This window comes from Lytechinus pictus, chromosome 9, assembly GCF_037042905.1.
Source record: "Lytechinus pictus isolate F3 Inbred chromosome 9, Lp3.0, whole genome shotgun sequence".
NCBI classification, from domain to species: domain Eukaryota; kingdom Metazoa; phylum Echinodermata; class Echinoidea; order Temnopleuroida; family Toxopneustidae; genus Lytechinus; species Lytechinus pictus.
The window spans coordinates 27,379,823-27,398,406 of NC_087253.1; positions in this window are offsets into that span (position 1 = coordinate 27,379,823).

Genomic DNA, 18,584 nt, shown 5'->3' on the forward strand with positions numbered 1-18,584 from the left:
CTCCGCTATTTAACCATTTGGAGAGTTAAGAGTAGGCTTTTCTCTATCAGCTACATAAAACAAAATGTTGGCACATCAAGGCCTGACCCTCTCATGGGGTGGGGGTGTCGAAGTCACCCCCCCCCCCTTGCCCTTGGCTATATCATGTTGTTGTATATTGCCTATTTGTTGGAAAAATCACTATTTTTTGAAGCACCCATTGAGGCAAAAGGCATTTCTGCTATACAGTACAGCCACTTTAATTACTTTGAAACCACTTGGAGAGGAAAAGAGTAAGCTTTGTCATGTTTGTTCTACCAGCTATATCAAAAGAAGTGGCACGTACATCGAAGCCAACCCCTCTCGGGGTGAATTTGGAAATTCACCATTTTGGACCCAACATTGAGGCAAAAAAGCGTTTGTGCTTAAATAGTATTTTATTAATTTGAGAGAGTAGAGTTTGTTCTACCAGCTACATAAATAAGCGCTAGCACATCGAACCCTAGCCCTCTCAGGGGCTGTCTAAGTCACCCCCTCCTCTATATCATGTATGTTGCCTATTTATTGGAAATTTCACCATTTTGGATCACCCATTGAGGCATAAGGGCGTTTCTATATCATACAGCCAATTTTATTTTCTTGCAATTACTTTGAGAGAAAAGCGTAGGCTTTGCTCTATCAGCTACAAATTATTAAGAAGCGCTGGCACATCGAAAAATATCCCTCTCAGGGGCTGTCTAAGTCAACCCCTCCCCCTCTATATCATGTATATTGCCTATTTATTGGAAATTACACCATTTTGAATCACCCATTGAGGCAAAAGTGCGTTTCTACTATATAGCCAATTTCATTTTCTTGCAATGACTTGGAGAGGAAAGAGTAGGCTTTGCTCTATCAGCTGCATATAAACAAGTGCTGGCAAAGAAAAGCCTACCCCTTCCGGGATGCTGTTGAAATCACCCCATCCCTTTTGCATTATAGCATATTTATTGAAAAATTCACCATTTTGGAGCCCCCATTTAGGCAAAAAGGCGTTTCTGATATAGTTCTGCCACTTTTACTGCCTTGAAACCACTTAGGGAGGAAAGAATAGGATTTGCTTTATCAGCCACATATAAAGAAGTGCTGGCAAATAAAAGCCTACCCCTTCCGGGAGGCTGTTGAAATCACCTCACCCCTTTTGCATTATTGCCTATTTATTGGAAAATTCACTATTTTGGAGCCCCCATTTAGGCAAAAAGGCATTTCTGATATAGTTCTGCCACTATTACTGCCTTGAAACCACTTAGGGAGTAAAGAATAGGTTTTGCTTTATCAGCTACATAAAAAGATGTGCTGGCAAATAAAAGCCTACTCCCTTTAGGGGACTGTCGAAATTACCCCCCCCCCTTGAAATTCACCATTTTGGAGCCTCCATTGAGGAAAAAAGGCGTTTCTGATATATAGTTCTGCCACTTTTAAATCCTTGAAACCACTTAGGGAGGAAAGAATAGGTTTTGCTTTATCAGCCACATATAAAGAAGTGCAGGCAAACAGCAGGAGGCTGTCGAAATCACCCATCCCTTTTGCATTATTGCCTATTTATTGAAAAAATAACCACTTTGGAGCCCCCATTGGGGCAGATAGTCATTTCTGATTATGTTTCTGCCTTTTTTCACCCTTGAAAACTCTTGGAGAGAAAAACTATGCTTTGCTTTAACAGCTACATATAAAGACATGCTCGCAAATAAAAGCCTATCCCCATCAGAGGGCTGTTGAAATCACCCCACCCCTTTTTCATTATTGCTTATTTATTGGAAAATTCACCATTTTGGAGCCCCCATACCAGAAACACTTTTTTGCCTCAATGGGGCTCCAAAATGGCGAGTTTTCCAATGAATTGGAAAAAATCGTAAAAAAGGTGGGGTAACATCTATATAGTCCCCTGAAGTGGGTCAGGTTTCGATATGGCAGCAATTCGTTATATATAGCTGAAAGATGGGAACCTACTCTTTCCTCTCCAAGTGGTTTCAAGAAAATGAAATTGGGTGTTTTATACAGCAGAAGTGCATATCGCCTCAATGGGGGCTCAAAAATTGTGAATTTTCAAATAATTAGGCAATAATGCAAGAGGGGTGGGGTGATTTGACAGCCGCCAAGATAGGTAAGCTTCAATGTGCCAGCACTTCTTTGTAGAGCAAAGCATATTCTTTCCTCCTTAATTGGTTTCAAGGCAGTAAAAGTGGCAGAACTTTATATCAGAGATGTCTTTTTACCTCAATGGGGGCTCAAAAAAGGTGAATTTCCAATAAATAGGTAATAACGCAAAGGGGTGAGGGGGTGATTTCGACAGCCCCCAGAAGGGGGTAGGCTTTTATTTGCCAGCACAAAATTATGTAGCTGATAGAGCAAAGCCTATTCTTTCCTCTCTAAGTGGTTTCAAGGCAATAAAAGTGGCAGAACTATATATCAGAGACGCCTTTTTGCTTCAATGGGGGCTCCAAAATGGTGACTTTTCAACAAATAGCCAAAAACCGAAAATTAGTGGGGTAACTTCTACAGCCGCTTGAAGGAGATACGCTTTGATTTGCCAACACTTCTTTATATGTAGCTTATAGAGCAAAGCCTACTCTTTCCTCTCCAAGTCATTGCTAGAAAAGAAATTTGCTGTACTATGTAGTAGAAACGCCCTTTGCCTCAATGGGTGATGCAAATTGTGACTGTCCAATAGATAGTCAATTACCGAAAATTGGTGGGGTAAATTCTACAGCCCCCTGAACATTCTGAAGGGGATAGGCTTTGATTTGCCAACACTTCTTGATATGTAGCTGATAGAGCAAAGTCTAATCTTTCCTCTCCAATTCATTGCAAGAAAATAAAATTGGCTGTACTATATAGTAGGAACGCGCTTTTGCCTGAATGGGTGATCCAAAATGGAGAAATATCCAATAAATCGGCAATATACATCATATAGAGGGGGGGGGGGGGGGGTGACTTAGACAGCCCATGAGAGGGCTAGGGTTCAATGTGCCAGTGCTTATTTATATGTAGCTGGTAGAACAAACTCTACTCTTTCCTCTCTAAGTGGTTTCAAATCAATAAAATGGGGTGTACAACAAAGCACAAACGATTTTTGGCCTCAATGTTGGGTCCAAAATTGTGAATTTTCAAATAAATTGGCAATATTAAGCAAACCACCCCCCCCCCCGAGAGTGGTAGGCTTCGATGTGCCACTTTGTATGTAGCTGGTAGAACAAAGCCTATATACTCTTTCCTCTCCAAGTGGTTTCAAAGCAATCAAAGTGACTGTACTGTATAGCAGAAATGCCTGTTTTTGCTTCAATGGGTGCTCCAAAAAACAGAGATTTTTCCAACAAATAGGCAATATACAACAACATGATATAGCCAAGGACAAGGGGGGGGGGGTGACTTCGACACCCCCACCCCATGAGAGGGTCAGGCCTTGATGTGCCAACATTTTGTTTTATGTAGCTGATAGAGAAAAGCCTACTCTTAAGGACGTTCCACAGTTATGTTTGTGCGCATTATGATCTGCGCATATTTTACACTCTGCGCGCTGACGTCACAATGGATGAACTGGTGATTAATTAGCTGTGGGTATGAGCTGATTTTACTCATCATCTGCACTCTAACTACAGATCCGACGCGTTATTTTATGAAGCTAAAAAGATGGAATTATTCCATGGACCATTTTAAAAAATATCTCTACAATTTCAAAATACTTTACTTTGCAATGCTGCCAAGAATCACGAATATGACCCCGAGTTTGAATAAATGGTAGAGTGGTTTTGATTTTTTCTTCACATAGATACAAAGCATTTGGCGCATTTTTGGTGTTTTAAAAAGCACATTTGCTCTAATAAAAATGCTGATAGTTTGAAAACAAGCACATGAACCCTTATTTTTTAATGTTTGCACCTCTTAGGTATACCTTCCTCTACAACTTTGCAAATTTTGGTGAAAATGACATGGATTTTGAATAAAGTGCAGCATTTATTGTCCTTTTGTAGTTTGTTATTGAAATTTCACATTTTGCAGATTGGGTTTTTGTTATCTTTTACGCCATTTTTAAGAACTGACAGTGCTGTTTGACTTAAAATTGCAAACAAATAGCACTATAAATAGATTCTCCATTCTAATGATACAATTATTAACCCTCTTGCGAAATTTGATGACTTTTTCATGTATTATGACTGAGTAATAGAGGTTTAAACTCATTGTAGTGATCTTGCGAGGTCTAAAAATGCCAAATTCTTTTGAATGCGCAATTCTTAAGAACATCCAGGTGGGTGAACTTTGAAGCTCTATAGCAAAAAATCAAGCACATGGACCTATGTTAATTTTTGCATATTTCGAATATTCTGGTTTTAAAGTATCCATATGCAAAGTTTGGTGAAAATGACATGGATTTCACTTTAACTGTGGAACGTCCTTAACTCTCCAAATGGTTAAATAGCGGAGATAATTGCATTTAAATTTTATTAAACTATACATTATACATATTATACATGTACAGTACATGTTATACGTATTAGTCTATGGAAATGCATACAAAAAGCGACATTTCTGAAATTGAAGTATTCAAGTTTGATACCTTATAAATTTGCTAAGAAGAATGATACAGAGTTGGAATTTCATCCACATGATAATAGTATATCAATAAAGTTTTCTGGAACATTTCAAGGTAATTCATTCATTTTTCTCAGAATTATGTAAAATCATGTATTTGCAAAATTTTCAATTTTTGGGAAAAAATGACAAAAAATGCAGTTTTCTACTTAAAATCTCAGCCAAATGACCTACTTATCCCCTATAAATAGTACCAAATTGTAGAAAATTTATTTGTCTTTCATATGACACTAATTTTGTGGCAATGGAATATTTATGTCAAAATCTATGTACGAAAATTCAAATGTTCTGAAAATTTGGCGGCCATTTTGAAAAAAGCGCCCTCACGGGTTAATTTTCAGGATACAGCCTGGTTACCTCATATATTCATATTCAGCGTAAAAAACTGGTCTAGAAGCACTATATGAAAATTTCTCCTTTTTCTTGTGGCACCTTGCTCAATTATAACCCGGACTATAAAAGCATAAACATGAATTTGTTATCTCGCTCTTCCCAAGAAGAAAATAAAACATTAAAACATCGTTAAAAGTATACAGGTATATACATTGGCATAGTACATAAAGGAAGTACCGTTCTTACATTAACAACCAAAATAATCTATATACAGAAATAGATAGAAAGAGTCAAAATAGTAGCATTGAGATCAGGAACATGTCAAGAGAATTACATAAGAAAGGTTAGAAAATAGGAAAAGGAAACATGGAAGCAAAAAATATAAAGAATACATCAAGGCATAAAACAACATGTTGAATACAAAATTCAAATGCGTCAGAGTCTGACTGTTTCTGGCACAAAGTAATATATAGCGAAAGTTCTGATCAATATCTATTCTGCAGATTTCTATTATAGTGCTAGAGGATTCCTTCTTGGGAGTTTCTTCAAGGCGCATGTCTAGAACTACTTTTCATCATCTCGATCTCTCTCTACAAAGACTTCTTTGGAGGCCAAGGCGTTACCCTGTCGTAACAATCAGCGGATGTGCATCCAACGCAATTCCTTCGAACTATCTATCTGAAGAACAACATCACATGCCATGTTACATTCCGACCTTGGTCACACTCCTACTTCCTGTAGAGTATGTCTTGCTTCATCTCCAGCTGTGCATCCTCCAATAGGACTTCTCCACACTAGACTTTGAAGCCACCGTTGACCAATCGGGCCGGTCGACTGACTGATGCTCCGCTTCCAAGATCTACCTGATCGAAGGTTCTTTCTGTTGGTATCTGCTCATTGCTGATGTCAAGTTCCACGGCAACCACCCTTGCGTCTGCAAAGATCCAACCAAGTGCCCGATGATCCGTCCTGATCTCCGCCCATAGAAGTTCTGTTGCAGCTCCGAAATACTACAATGGCCCATGACTCCTTTTGAGCCCCATAGTAGTTTTTTCTCTGCTTTCTGAATGCAGTACCCCACTAGCATAGGATATGACTTGCTCCTTCCCAACATAGGACAGCTCCAGTTCCCTCGTTGCTAGTATCTGCATATCCAACAAGTACTTCTCTTCGACGTTCAGAGATCCCCATCTCCACGCTGCACTTATCCTGCAAGGAATTTCAGATCCATTCTTCATAGCCACTCGTCGTAGGCGCTATACATTTACATGTATAGGCGCTATCCACGCTGTCGTCTACACACCGACTCAATAGGCGCTATCCACGCTGTCGTCTACACACCGACTCCATAGGCGCTATTCACCCACGTGTATAGGCGCCATCTCCGCGACACACACTCAAGGCGCTATTCACCAACGTGTATAGGCGCTACCAACGCCACACACACTCAGGGCGCTGTTCACCAACGTGCATAGGCGCTACCTCCGCCACACACACCCAAGGCGCCATTCATGCACCAACGTGTGTAGGCACTATCTCCGCCACACACACCCAGGGCGCTATTCACCAATGTGTGTAGGCCCTATCTCCGCCACACCAACTCAAGGCGCCATTCACCAACGTGCATGTGTAGGCGCTATCTCCGCCACACACACTCAGGGCGCTATTCACCAACGTGTGTAGGCGCTATCTCCGCCACACACACTCAGGGCGCTATTCACCAACGTGTGTAGGCACTATTTCCGCCACACACACCCAGGGCGCTATTCACCAACGTGCATAGGCGCTACCTCCGCCACACACACTCAATACGCCATTCACCAACGTGTGTAGGCACTATCTCCGCCACACACACCCAGGGCGCTATTCACCAACGTGTGTAGGCACTATCTCCGCCACACACACCCAGGGCGCTATTCACCAACGTGTGTAGGCACTATCTCCGCCACACACACCCAGGGCGCTATTCACCAACGTGTGTAGGCGCTACCTCCGCCACACACACCCAGGGCGCTATTCACCAACGTGTGTAGGCACTATCTCTTCTTGCCTCTCTCCAGGCTCCCTTCCTCTGCGCTATCCACGCTGTCGACAACACACACACTCCGGGTGCTATTCACCATGTGCATCGGCGCTCTCTTCTTGCCTCTCTCCAGGCTCCCTTCCTCTGTGCTATCCACGCTGTCGCCAACACACACACTCGTGGTGCTATTCACCAACGTGCATAGGCGCTCTCTTCTTGCCTCTCTCCAGGCACCCTTCCTCGGCTCTCTTTACCCCTCTCTCCTGGCGATCTTCATAGGAGATATACGTGGCGCTCCCTGTAATACAGGCGCCTAAGTTGTCTGAGCTTCCAATACCACGTTGTTCAATCCCACCGCTGCCACCAGTGTGGCGTAACCGAGCTCTGTCGGGGTAGCGTTCTGCCGTCTCGCAGTCTCCAGAACCCGGTCCACGCTTCTCCTCACTTTTATATCTCTTTTGGGGCAGGTTCGTTCACAAAAGTATATTGTGCAACGTGGTACACTCTCTCGCTCCTCTGAAATACACCGGATCACCCGCTCACTCACCCTAAATCATGCAAATGAAGCAACTTGGGAGATATTCAGTATATATACCGTTCAACTTGATTTATTCGGAGCTTACATCTTACAACCGCACGCCACCGCAGCTCCCAGCGAACTGACGTACTTCTCCAATAATCGCAAAGCATATCACAACTAAAATATCGCCCTCTACGATTAAACTATGAAATACATCTTAAAGGTATAACTCATTATGCTACAATATTTTCGTAATATTGTAATCGATCATATTTAATCGTTTTTCGGTCTATTTCATTACTGACCCAGAACAGAGCTAAAAGTGATATTCACAAATCGAAGCCATAAAAGCGCAAAGTACAACAACGTAAGCTTAATGAATTATTTATTAACCGCCTGTCTAAGAAAACTTAATTGAATTAGCGGATTTAGAAATGGGATTAAAAGGAAAGTAAACTGACCAACTCGTTAATTGTGTTGTCTTCCATTGACTGTGTGTTATTAATGAACAGTCGTGGAAACATAAATTTTGACATATTCTCTTAGGAATAAAGAGGATTAATCAGTATACAATTTTCGTATAGAAATTAATTATTTTGAAATGAAAGGTGCCAGTTTTCCTACTTGGTAATATAATCATTGAGATAAGAATTCAATTTTAAGATGACACTGCTCAGTATTATGGGTAATAAACCTGGCCTGATATGAGTAGTTGAGGACTTGAGATGGGGCTATTAAGGCTTATGGTTAATATGATCTTTAATGTGCTTCAGAATGATGTATTATGGGTAATAAACCTGGCCTGATATGAGTAGTTGAGGACTTGAGATGGGGCTATTAAGGCTTATGGTTAATATGATCTTTGATGTGCTTCGTTAAACGGCTCGAACGTGACGACTTTCTGATTCAAGGGGGTTGCAATAACAAAATGTGTTTTAATTGTTTTTTACTATCTTCTCTCTAATCAAGTATGTCTCATCTCATAAAGCAAATTCTTCATCATTTGAATCAAGTATTATCACAGAATTGTACAACGATCATTGAAAATGAAAAATATAAAATGATAATAGTGATAATAATAGTCATTTATATAGCGCCATCTATCTAGAAATATTTTATTCCGAGGCGCACGAGAAAAAGAAAGAATGAGAGAGTTTGGATGAGTGTCAAAGTGTCAATAACTCAATTCAATTCAATTCAATTCAAAATTTATTTCAATCAATCAATCATAAAAATACAGGTATATACAAATTAGGTAAAAACATGGGATTGGGAGCCCCTAGAAGTTTTCATTAAAAAAAACTTGTGAGTGGGGCACCACCATGGTACAATCAAATACAAATTAATATAATACATACATGTACATAAAGAGCGAACAACAAATACCATAGAAATCAATTTGAAAAAAAAAAACAATGGGCTAACATAGGGGAAATAAACAAACAAACAAGCAAACTAGAAGTAATAATTATAAATAATAGTGACCTACAGTGTGCTATTGGCAGGAGTTTTTATACTGAGCAAAAAATTCAACTTTCAAGAGTATTTTAAACTTATTTAGGGTTTTACTTTGTTTAATATTATTATTTAAATCATTCCACAGCTTAATTCCTCTACAACGTAGAGAATTTTGGGTAATTTTAGTTTTTGGAAGATATTGGTGAAGATCTGCAGAATGACGCGTAAAGTATGAATGGAAAGAGGCATTTGTGTTGAAGAGATTATCAAAAATATTTGGCAAGAGATTTGAATGGTAATTGTACATAAATATGTAAGTATACATAAGAACCAAGTCAGAAATTTTCAATATTTTACAATCAAGAAATAACTTGTTTGTGTGACTATTGAAATGTGCATTACAAACTGTTCTGATTAACCTTTTTTGAATAAGAAATAATCTATGTAAATGTGTTTTGAATCCATTCCCCCATAGCATACAGCAATAAGTGAGATTGGGTAAAACCAAAGTATTATAAAGTGAAATTAATACATGTCTGGGTAAAATAAACTTCAGTTTGCGGAGGACACCAGTACTTTTTGATAAACGAGTGCATAATTCATCAACATGAGGTTTCCAGGATAGAAATTCATTGATCTTGATACCTACAAAATTTATATTTGATACCTTTATTTAACTAATAAAGAAAATGGAACTTTTCTTTAATACAGATTGGAATTTATTAGAATCTGAAATGATAAGAGAGAAAAACAAAGATAATAACAGGTGGTATTTGTACGCAGATTCGTAGATAAATTTGTTTTTTTTTCTAAACAAGTCCACATGTTGGTCAATATCATACATATAGCATATTAATTCATTTGATTCATGATAAAAGAGAAAATGTGGATTAAACGCCTTGCTCAAGGGCATAAGTGCTGCGCCGGGAATCGAACCTCCGATCCTCTGATCTCCATTCAAGTGACGTGACTTAGACCACTCGGCCAAGGCACCTCAACTAATTAACGTAGATCGATTATTTTTCTAGATTTCAATAATATTAGAGTCGTGTTATAATTTCTTTATCATTTTATGTTTTTCATTCTCAGTTATAGTTTTACAATGATTATTGTATAATTATGTGGTAAAACTTGTTTCAAATTATTGCAGAATTTGCTTTTATGACACTTATTTTAATGTATACATGATTCGGAAGAAGACGAAATCATGTAATAAAATAATAGAATCCAGATTAACGTTGTCTGTTCTTTTTTTAATGTATAAATCTTGCTTTGCTATTTTGTGTAGCCCATATAGGCTTTCGATTTGTATATGCTTTGTCATTTTCACTTCTCGGTCCGTTCGAGGTCTGTAAGTCTTTTTGAGATTCAACTTCCTAATTTAGATTTTAAAAAATATTTTTCAGGGAAACTGATGGAAAAAATAAAATTCAATAAAAATATACAGCATTTTTTCTACAGAGCATCAACAAGAATATTTGATATGGAATTGAATGTTTTCTTGGTATTTTGAGCACGAACATTTTGGATAATTTTGACGAATTCGTAGTTTATTCTTCTTTAGGCATGTCCAAAATGTATTGCACGCGGGTTAAATATTCACGCGTGTCCTTTTATATAAAAAAACAAACATGTATGACGGTATACCAGTGTTTCTACTTTAAAGGGAATTCTGGGTAATCCGGATCATTTTCAGGTAATTTTCGAGAAATGAAAAAAAATCCAGAAAATACCAATTAAACGTAGCAACAATCAATAATCATGTTAGGGTCTATTTCTCAAGAATTACTTGCCTCTTACTTAGCTCAAAATTTTCTGCTCGCATTCCAGGGTTGCATTTGGCAATTTTGTTGCTATTTTTAAAAAGTGCTTTCAACAAAACAGGTTAAATTATTTCAGGCAAATTGAGATTCAGTTTTGGGAAATTTGTTTTGGCTCTGTGGAAATACTGCGGTACGCACTCCAATCCACGTGCGCTTAATTGAACTTGACAAAGACTTCTTTCAAATTTGTTAGTTGATTGTGGCTTGTCTTTGATTATTGAATTGTAGATCTAACTCCATATCCATTGCCTATGGGCTTTGAAATCATTTCGCCACCCCAGCTAAAGATCAGAGTAGATCGTGCAAAAAAGAATCTTTTGTATTTTAAAACAACTTAGAAGTCTATAATATTAGCCTTCAAAATTAGTTATTACCTAATAAATATTTTTTTTATATCAGTGGATTTTCAATACATCTGATAGAAATTGCTTACGGCAAATGTCACACTTATGTAACATTAACAACGGAAACAATGCTAATTAAAATAATTGTTTAAATATCTTTTTACATTATTTGAATGACTAGGTAATACATGCGTTTGAGAAATTAAAGAAACTGAATATTTTCGTAAAATTAGAATCGATTATATTTAATTGTTTTAGGTCTATTTCTGTCATTACAAACCTTAGATGGAGCTAAAAGGGGCTAAAAGTGATATTCACAAATCGAAACCATATATTAAGCGCAAAGCAAAACAATGTAAGCTTCATGAATTATTTATTAACCGCTTGTCTAAGAAAACTTAATTTAATTAGCGGATTTAGAAATAGGATATGAAATAAACTGACCAACTCGTTAATTGTGTTGTCTTTCATTGACTATGTGTCATTAATGAATGGTGAGGTTGGGCCGAGGTGAGTTAACCCATGGACCTATGAAGAGATGGACTATCAACGCGAGCAATTCTTTGGTCCAATGATAGTCACCGTCGCCTGGTTATGCACATCTTAATGAGAACATACAGGTGTTGTAACAATAGCAATTACCATGACTACCAAGACGTATCTGATCACCCAAAGACGGAACAGTTTCCCGGTCTTGTTTTTGTTGGCTGATACCCTGTTTCAGCATGTGCCTTTCAGTCAACATGCTTCATATTTGGAGCAGCAAACTTGAAAAGCAGACGATCTTTATGATATAAAATATGATATTATTCGATCCGCTAACTACCGCTCACACATAAGGACCTCACTAACATTGAGAGATACACGATCTATAAATGTTATGTACCACGTATATCTGGAATGTTATGGAGAAACTTGGGAAAATTAAATTTTAAATGGTAAATAATCAATCACAATATTGCCTCTACATTACAATATGAAGACATTTCCCCAAATAAAACACATGGAACTAAGATTACCAAATGTAAAAAAGAACTGCACATCGATTTTCCATAATTTAAGTGATTTGTTGTCTATTGCGCATATAATTTGTGAAATATAAATGTCCAGTCACGAACTGCTTCCGTCCCTTCTCACGGTGACGATCATTGAACCAAAGAAGACTAGTATGAAGAGAATGTTATTCAGAGGACAATTACACTTTTTTTACAGTCACCTGTTAGTGAATTCATTAAGTAAGCGATGAATGTCCATCTCTTCATAGGTCCATGGTTAACCGAAGTCAGTACTTGTGAGATTTGGATACGCACTGTGTTTGATTGAGACCGAGTAAGATGTCTGAGGCTGGGTTCAATGTTATGGATGAATTTTTTTCGGTTAACTTGCTTAGGAGCCATAGCAAAATTAAGTCCCAATGAAAGGAGTGGAGCGTTGTGGCCCAGTGGATAAGTCTTCTGACTTAAAAACAGAGGGTCGTGGGTTCGAATCCCAGCCATGGCGTAATTTCCTTCAGCAAGAAATTTATCCACATTGTGCTGCACTCGACCCATGTGAGGTGAATGGGTACCCGGCAGGATTAATTCCTTGAATGCATGAGCGCTGAAAGGCAGCTCGAGCTAAAGCCGGGGTAATAATAATGATAACAACGCGCCTCGGAATAGAATATTTCTAGATAGATGGCGCTATATAAATGCCTATTATTATTATTATTAAAGGACCTGATGTTCATTCTCAGACAACTGAGGTTGACAACAGTTTTGCTAGGATGCAAGTTGTTACAAAGGCTAACAAGAATATTGGATATAGAAATTAATATTATTTTAATATTTTAATGCATGAACATTTTGTATAATTTTGACGAATTCATTGTTTAAAGGTAAAATACTTTATTTGCAACAAACAATATTATTTTATTAGGAAGTCCTTAAAATCAAGGTTAAATTGTCACCATAATTATCACAGATCTAGTTCTGGTACATTGAAATAAACTTTACTTTGTGAGAGCATGAAATTTTAGCTGAAAACCGATAATCTGATCACAAAAAGACTTATGTTGGACAGTGTACAAATATTTTTTTGGGGAAAATACCTGACATTTAATGGAATTCCGTGCTTATTTTGCTCATTTTTCAGCAATGACACAATTTTTACCTGAACCATTTGGCAGATATTTTTCATTCATACTTACAAACACCTGGGTTGTCATTTAATTGGATTCTGTTCGAACTCATTTTAAGATCGTTACCATAACTGGTATTTATTTTTATTCAATAATATCATAAAATATACCTTTACGTCTGTCCGAAATCTTCAAATGTGTCATTTTATAAGAACATGTACGACGGCATACCAGTGTTTTTACTTGGAAGGGAATTCTGGGTAATCCGGATCATTTTCAGGTAATTTTCGAAAAATGAAAAAAATCCAGAAAATCCCAATTAAACGTAGCAACAATCAATAATCATGTCAGGGCCTATTTCTCAAGAATTACTTGCCTCTTACTTAGCTCAAAATTTTCTGCTCGCATTCCAGGGTTGCATTTGGCAATTCTGTTGCTATTTTTAAAAAGGGCTTTCAACAAAAAAGGTTAAATTATTTCAGGCAAATTGAGATTCAGTTTTGGGAAATTTGTTTTGGCTCTGTGGAAATACTGCGGTACGCACTCCAATCCACGTGTGCTTAAAGGGGAATCCAGCCTTGGCCATAAAATGTTGTGTTGGAAAGGAGAAAAATAAATTAAACAGAATGGTGAAAGTTTGAAAGAAATCGGACAAGCAATAAGAAAGTTATAGCTGCTTTAAAATTGAGATCACTAATACTATGTAGATTTCAATTTGGCAACTGGGTAAGTAAATTATGACAAGGGGCAAGGACAACTTTCCCATAGGCCATGTACTTTATTATCAGGGATTTGTGGTTTTCTCCTAAGTACCCATTCCCCTGGGGCAGTAATATAAATATAACCCAGGTAGTATATTGTTTTATGTCCTCATGAAAGAAAAATATAATTTGAAATAAAACTTTTGGGGAAAATGACTATTTAGCCATAATATATATTGGAGTACATGGAAGAGTCGTCCTTGCCTTACATCGCTATGACATCCCATATACGGCCAATTTGAAGTCTCCATGCGTATAGTGATTACCAATATTTACAACTTTAATAAAAATCATAACTTTCTTGTTGTTTGTCCAATATTGTTCAAACTTACACCTATCAACTTGTCTTATTTTTCTTTTCCTTATAAAAACAAGTTTTTATTTGGGTTGGATTCCCCTTTAATTGAACTTGACAAACCTTAATTCAATGATTGTGGCATAACTTTGATTTTTGATATGTAGATCTAACTCTTTATCAATTGCCTATGGGCTTTGAAATCATTTCGCCACCCCAGCAACAGATCAGAGTAGATCGTGCAAAGAGACACAATGTACAAGTTTTGAACTAACATTAACAATCGTCAAATATAAATATATATATCTAATAAATATTTTTTATATCAGTGGATTTTTAATACATCTAATATAAATAACTTACGGCAAATTTTCATTTACCTAACATTGACAACGGAAACATTGCCTATAAAATAATTGTTTGAATATCTTTTTAAATTATTTTAACGACTAGCTAATATGGGATCGAGAAATTATAAAAAAATTGAATGATAGTTTTGTAGGATTGTATTCGATCATAAAAAAATTAAACGGTCTTGATTATTACAGCCCTAAAACGGAGCTAAAAGTGATATTCCGGGGGGGGGGGGCACTTCCATTGACGAGTGGATACCATGCGCGACCATGGGGTCTCAAAAAGCACCCTAAACACATTTTTCCCATATTCTGAAAATGCACCCCTTAACAAGTATTGGCATGTAAAACCCTACCCTTAACAAGTATTGGAAACAAAACGATACTCTTGACAAGTATTCCCTGAATTGAACCCCTAAACAAGTACAGCGATATTTCAATTGTTATGTCACAGACGTCGGTCGTAGGTTTTACCTTTACCTATTGGGTTCAGTACAGCCCCGCCTCCCACACCTCGCGCAAATCGTACTCTAAACACGTAATGTTGACTCTTCGGGCAAAAAGTACATCCTTTATAAAACTCTCTCTCTGTCTCACACACGCACACACATTGGGAGGGGTCATCAAAAACTACTTTTCCTACAATACCCTCGCAAATTTGACCCTAAACACGTAGCTTTCCTAGCGAAAATAGATACCCTTTTTTCATTATTTTAGTGTTTTTGACACCCTAATTACGTTACGTACGTAACGTGCCCTATCTTGAAAAAGACATCCTTTTTACATTTTTTTTTGGTCGCGCATGGTATCCACTCTTAGGAATAGAGAGGATGAATCAGTATAGAATTTTATTTTCGTACAGAAATTCATTATTTTGAGAGGAATGGTGCCAGTTTTCCTACTTGGTGATATAATCATTGAGATAAGAATTCAGTTTTAAGACGACACTGCTCAGTATTATGGGTAATAAACCTGGCCTGATATGATTAGTTGATGACTTGAGATCTTGAGATGGGGCTATTAAGGCTTATGGTTAATATGATCTTTAATGTGTTTCTTTTAACGGTTTGAATAACGTGACGACTTTCTGTGTCAAAATGGTTGTAATTATATAAGTTCGTAAGTAGATCAATTATTTTCTGAATTTCAATCTGTATTAGAGATAAATTACATTTCATTCATTATCATTTTATATTTTTCATTCTCAATGATAGATGTAAAACTGTATAAATCTGTGATAATGTTTGTTTCAAATGATTGTCGAATTTACTTTGTGACACCCCGTTATTGGTATATTTGATTTAAGAGAATAAAAAAAATAATGTTACAAAACAAAATAAATTCCAGACTTACACACTCTCTCTCTCTCTCCCTCTCTCTCTCTTTGATGTTTAAATGCCTAAATCTTGCATTACTATTTTTGTAGCCTATAACTTTAGGATTTGTAAATGATTTGTCATTTTCACTTTTGGGTCCATTCGAGGTCTGTTATTGGCGGGGGGATCTGTAAGCATTTTTGAGATTTTGGTTCCTAAATTGGAAATAAAATTTGTTGAACTTCTGAGGGAGACTAAACGAAAAATGAAAATAAACAATCGCCACTAAAATCAATCAAAACTTTATACAGCCTATCTATTACAAAGGCTAACAAGAATATTGGATATAGAAATTAATATTATTTTGATATTTGAATGCATGAACATTTTGTATAATTTTGACGAATTCATTGTTTAAAGCTAAAATACTTTATTTGCAACAAACAATATCATTTTATTAGGAAGTCCTTAAAATCAAGGTTAAATTGTCACCATAATTATCATAGATCTAGTTCTGGTACATTGAAATAAACTTTACTTTGTGAAAACAGGAAATTTTAGCTGAAAACCGATAATCTGATCACAAAAAGACTTATGTTGGACAGTGTACAAATATTTTTTGGGAAAAAATACCTGATATTTAATGGAATTCCGTGCTTATTTTGCTCATTTTTCAGCAATGACACAATTTTTACCAGAACCATTTGGCAGATATTTTTTAATTTATACTTACAAACACCTGAGTTGTCATTTAATTTGATTCTGTTCGAACTTATTTTAAGACCGTTACCATAACTGGTATTTATTTTTTTTTAAATAATATCATAAAATCTACCTTTACGCCTGTCCGAAATCTTCAAATATGTCATTTATAAGAACATGTATGTAGGCATACCACCGTTCCTTGGAAGGGAATTCTGGGTAATCCGGATCATTTTCAGGAAATTTTCGAGAAAAGAATAACAAAATCCAGAAAATCCCAATGAAACTACAATTAAACGTAGCAACATTCGATATTCATGTTAAGGCCTATTTATCAAGAATTATTCGCCTCTTACTTAGCTCAAATATTTTCTGCTCGCGTTCTGGGGTTGCATTTTGCAATTTTGTTGCTATCTAAAAAAAAATGCAATTTGAGATTCAGTTTTGGGAAATTTGTTTTGGCTCTGTGGAACACTGCAGGACGCTAAGACAGATTTTGTCTTGAAATTTGAAATCCAATCCACGTGCGCTAATTGAACTTGACAAAGTCTTGAATTAGTTTGTATCACTTGTTTGTAGCATGACTTTAATTATTGAATTGTAGATATAAATTAATATTCATTGCCTATGGGCTTTGAAATTATTTCGCCACCCCAGCACTAAATAAGAATAGATCGTGCAAAAAGAACTTTTAAGGCAATTACAAGTTGTGTGAAAATGATATTGAATATAAAAAAATAATTTTTGTATCAGTGTATCTTTAATACATCTGATATGAATAGCCTACGGTAAATATTCATTTACGTAACATTAACATCGGAAACAGTGCTAATTAAAAAATTTGTTAAAACATCTTTTTATATTATTTGAACGACTAACTAATACATGCGATTGAGAAATTAAAGAAAATGAATGATATTTTCGTAATATTGTAATCGATCATATTTAATCGTTTTTCGGTCTATTTCATTACTGACCCAGAACAGAGCTAAAAGTGATATTCACAAATCGAAGCCATAAAAGCGCAAAGTACAACAACGTAAGCTTAATGAATTATTTATTAACCGTTTGTCTAAGAAAACTTAATTGAATTAGCGGATTTAGAAATGGGATTAAAAGGAAAGTAAACTGACCAACTCGTTAATTGTGTTGTCTTCCATTGACTGTGTGTTATTAATGAACAGTCGTGGAAACAAATTTTGACATATTCTCTTAGGAATAAAGAGGATTAATCAGTATACAATTTTCGTATAGAAATTAATTATTTTGAGAGGAAAGGTGCCAGTTTTCCTACTCGGTGATATAATCATTGAGATAAGAATTCAATTTTAAGACGACACTGCTCAGCATTATGGGTAATAAACCTGGCCTGATATGAGTAGTTAAGGACTTGAGATGGGGCTATTAAGGCTTATGGTTAATATGATCTTTAATGTGCTTCTTTAAACGGCTCGAACGTGACGACTTTCTGATGCAAGGGGGTTGCAATAACAAAATTTGTTTTGTCTCAAAAAGCAAATTCTTCATCATTTGAATCAAGTATTATCACAGAATTGTACAACGATCATTGAAAATGAAAAATGTAAAATGATAATAGTGATAATAATAGTCATTTATATAGCGCCATCTATCTAGAAATATTTTATTCCGAGGCGCACAAGAAAAAGAAAGAATGAGAGAGTTTGGATGAGTGTCAAACTGTCAATAACTAATGAAGAAAATGGAACTTTTCTCTAATACAGATTGGAATTTATCAGAATCTGAAATGATAATAATAATAATAATAATAATATGTCCATTTATATAGCGCAGTTTTTATGTGCACATACTCAACTGCGCTTTGATACTTGGTATCATATTATTACCCCGGCTGTAGCTGAGCCGCCATATTAATAGGCGCTAAAGCGTTCGAGGAATAAATCCTACCGG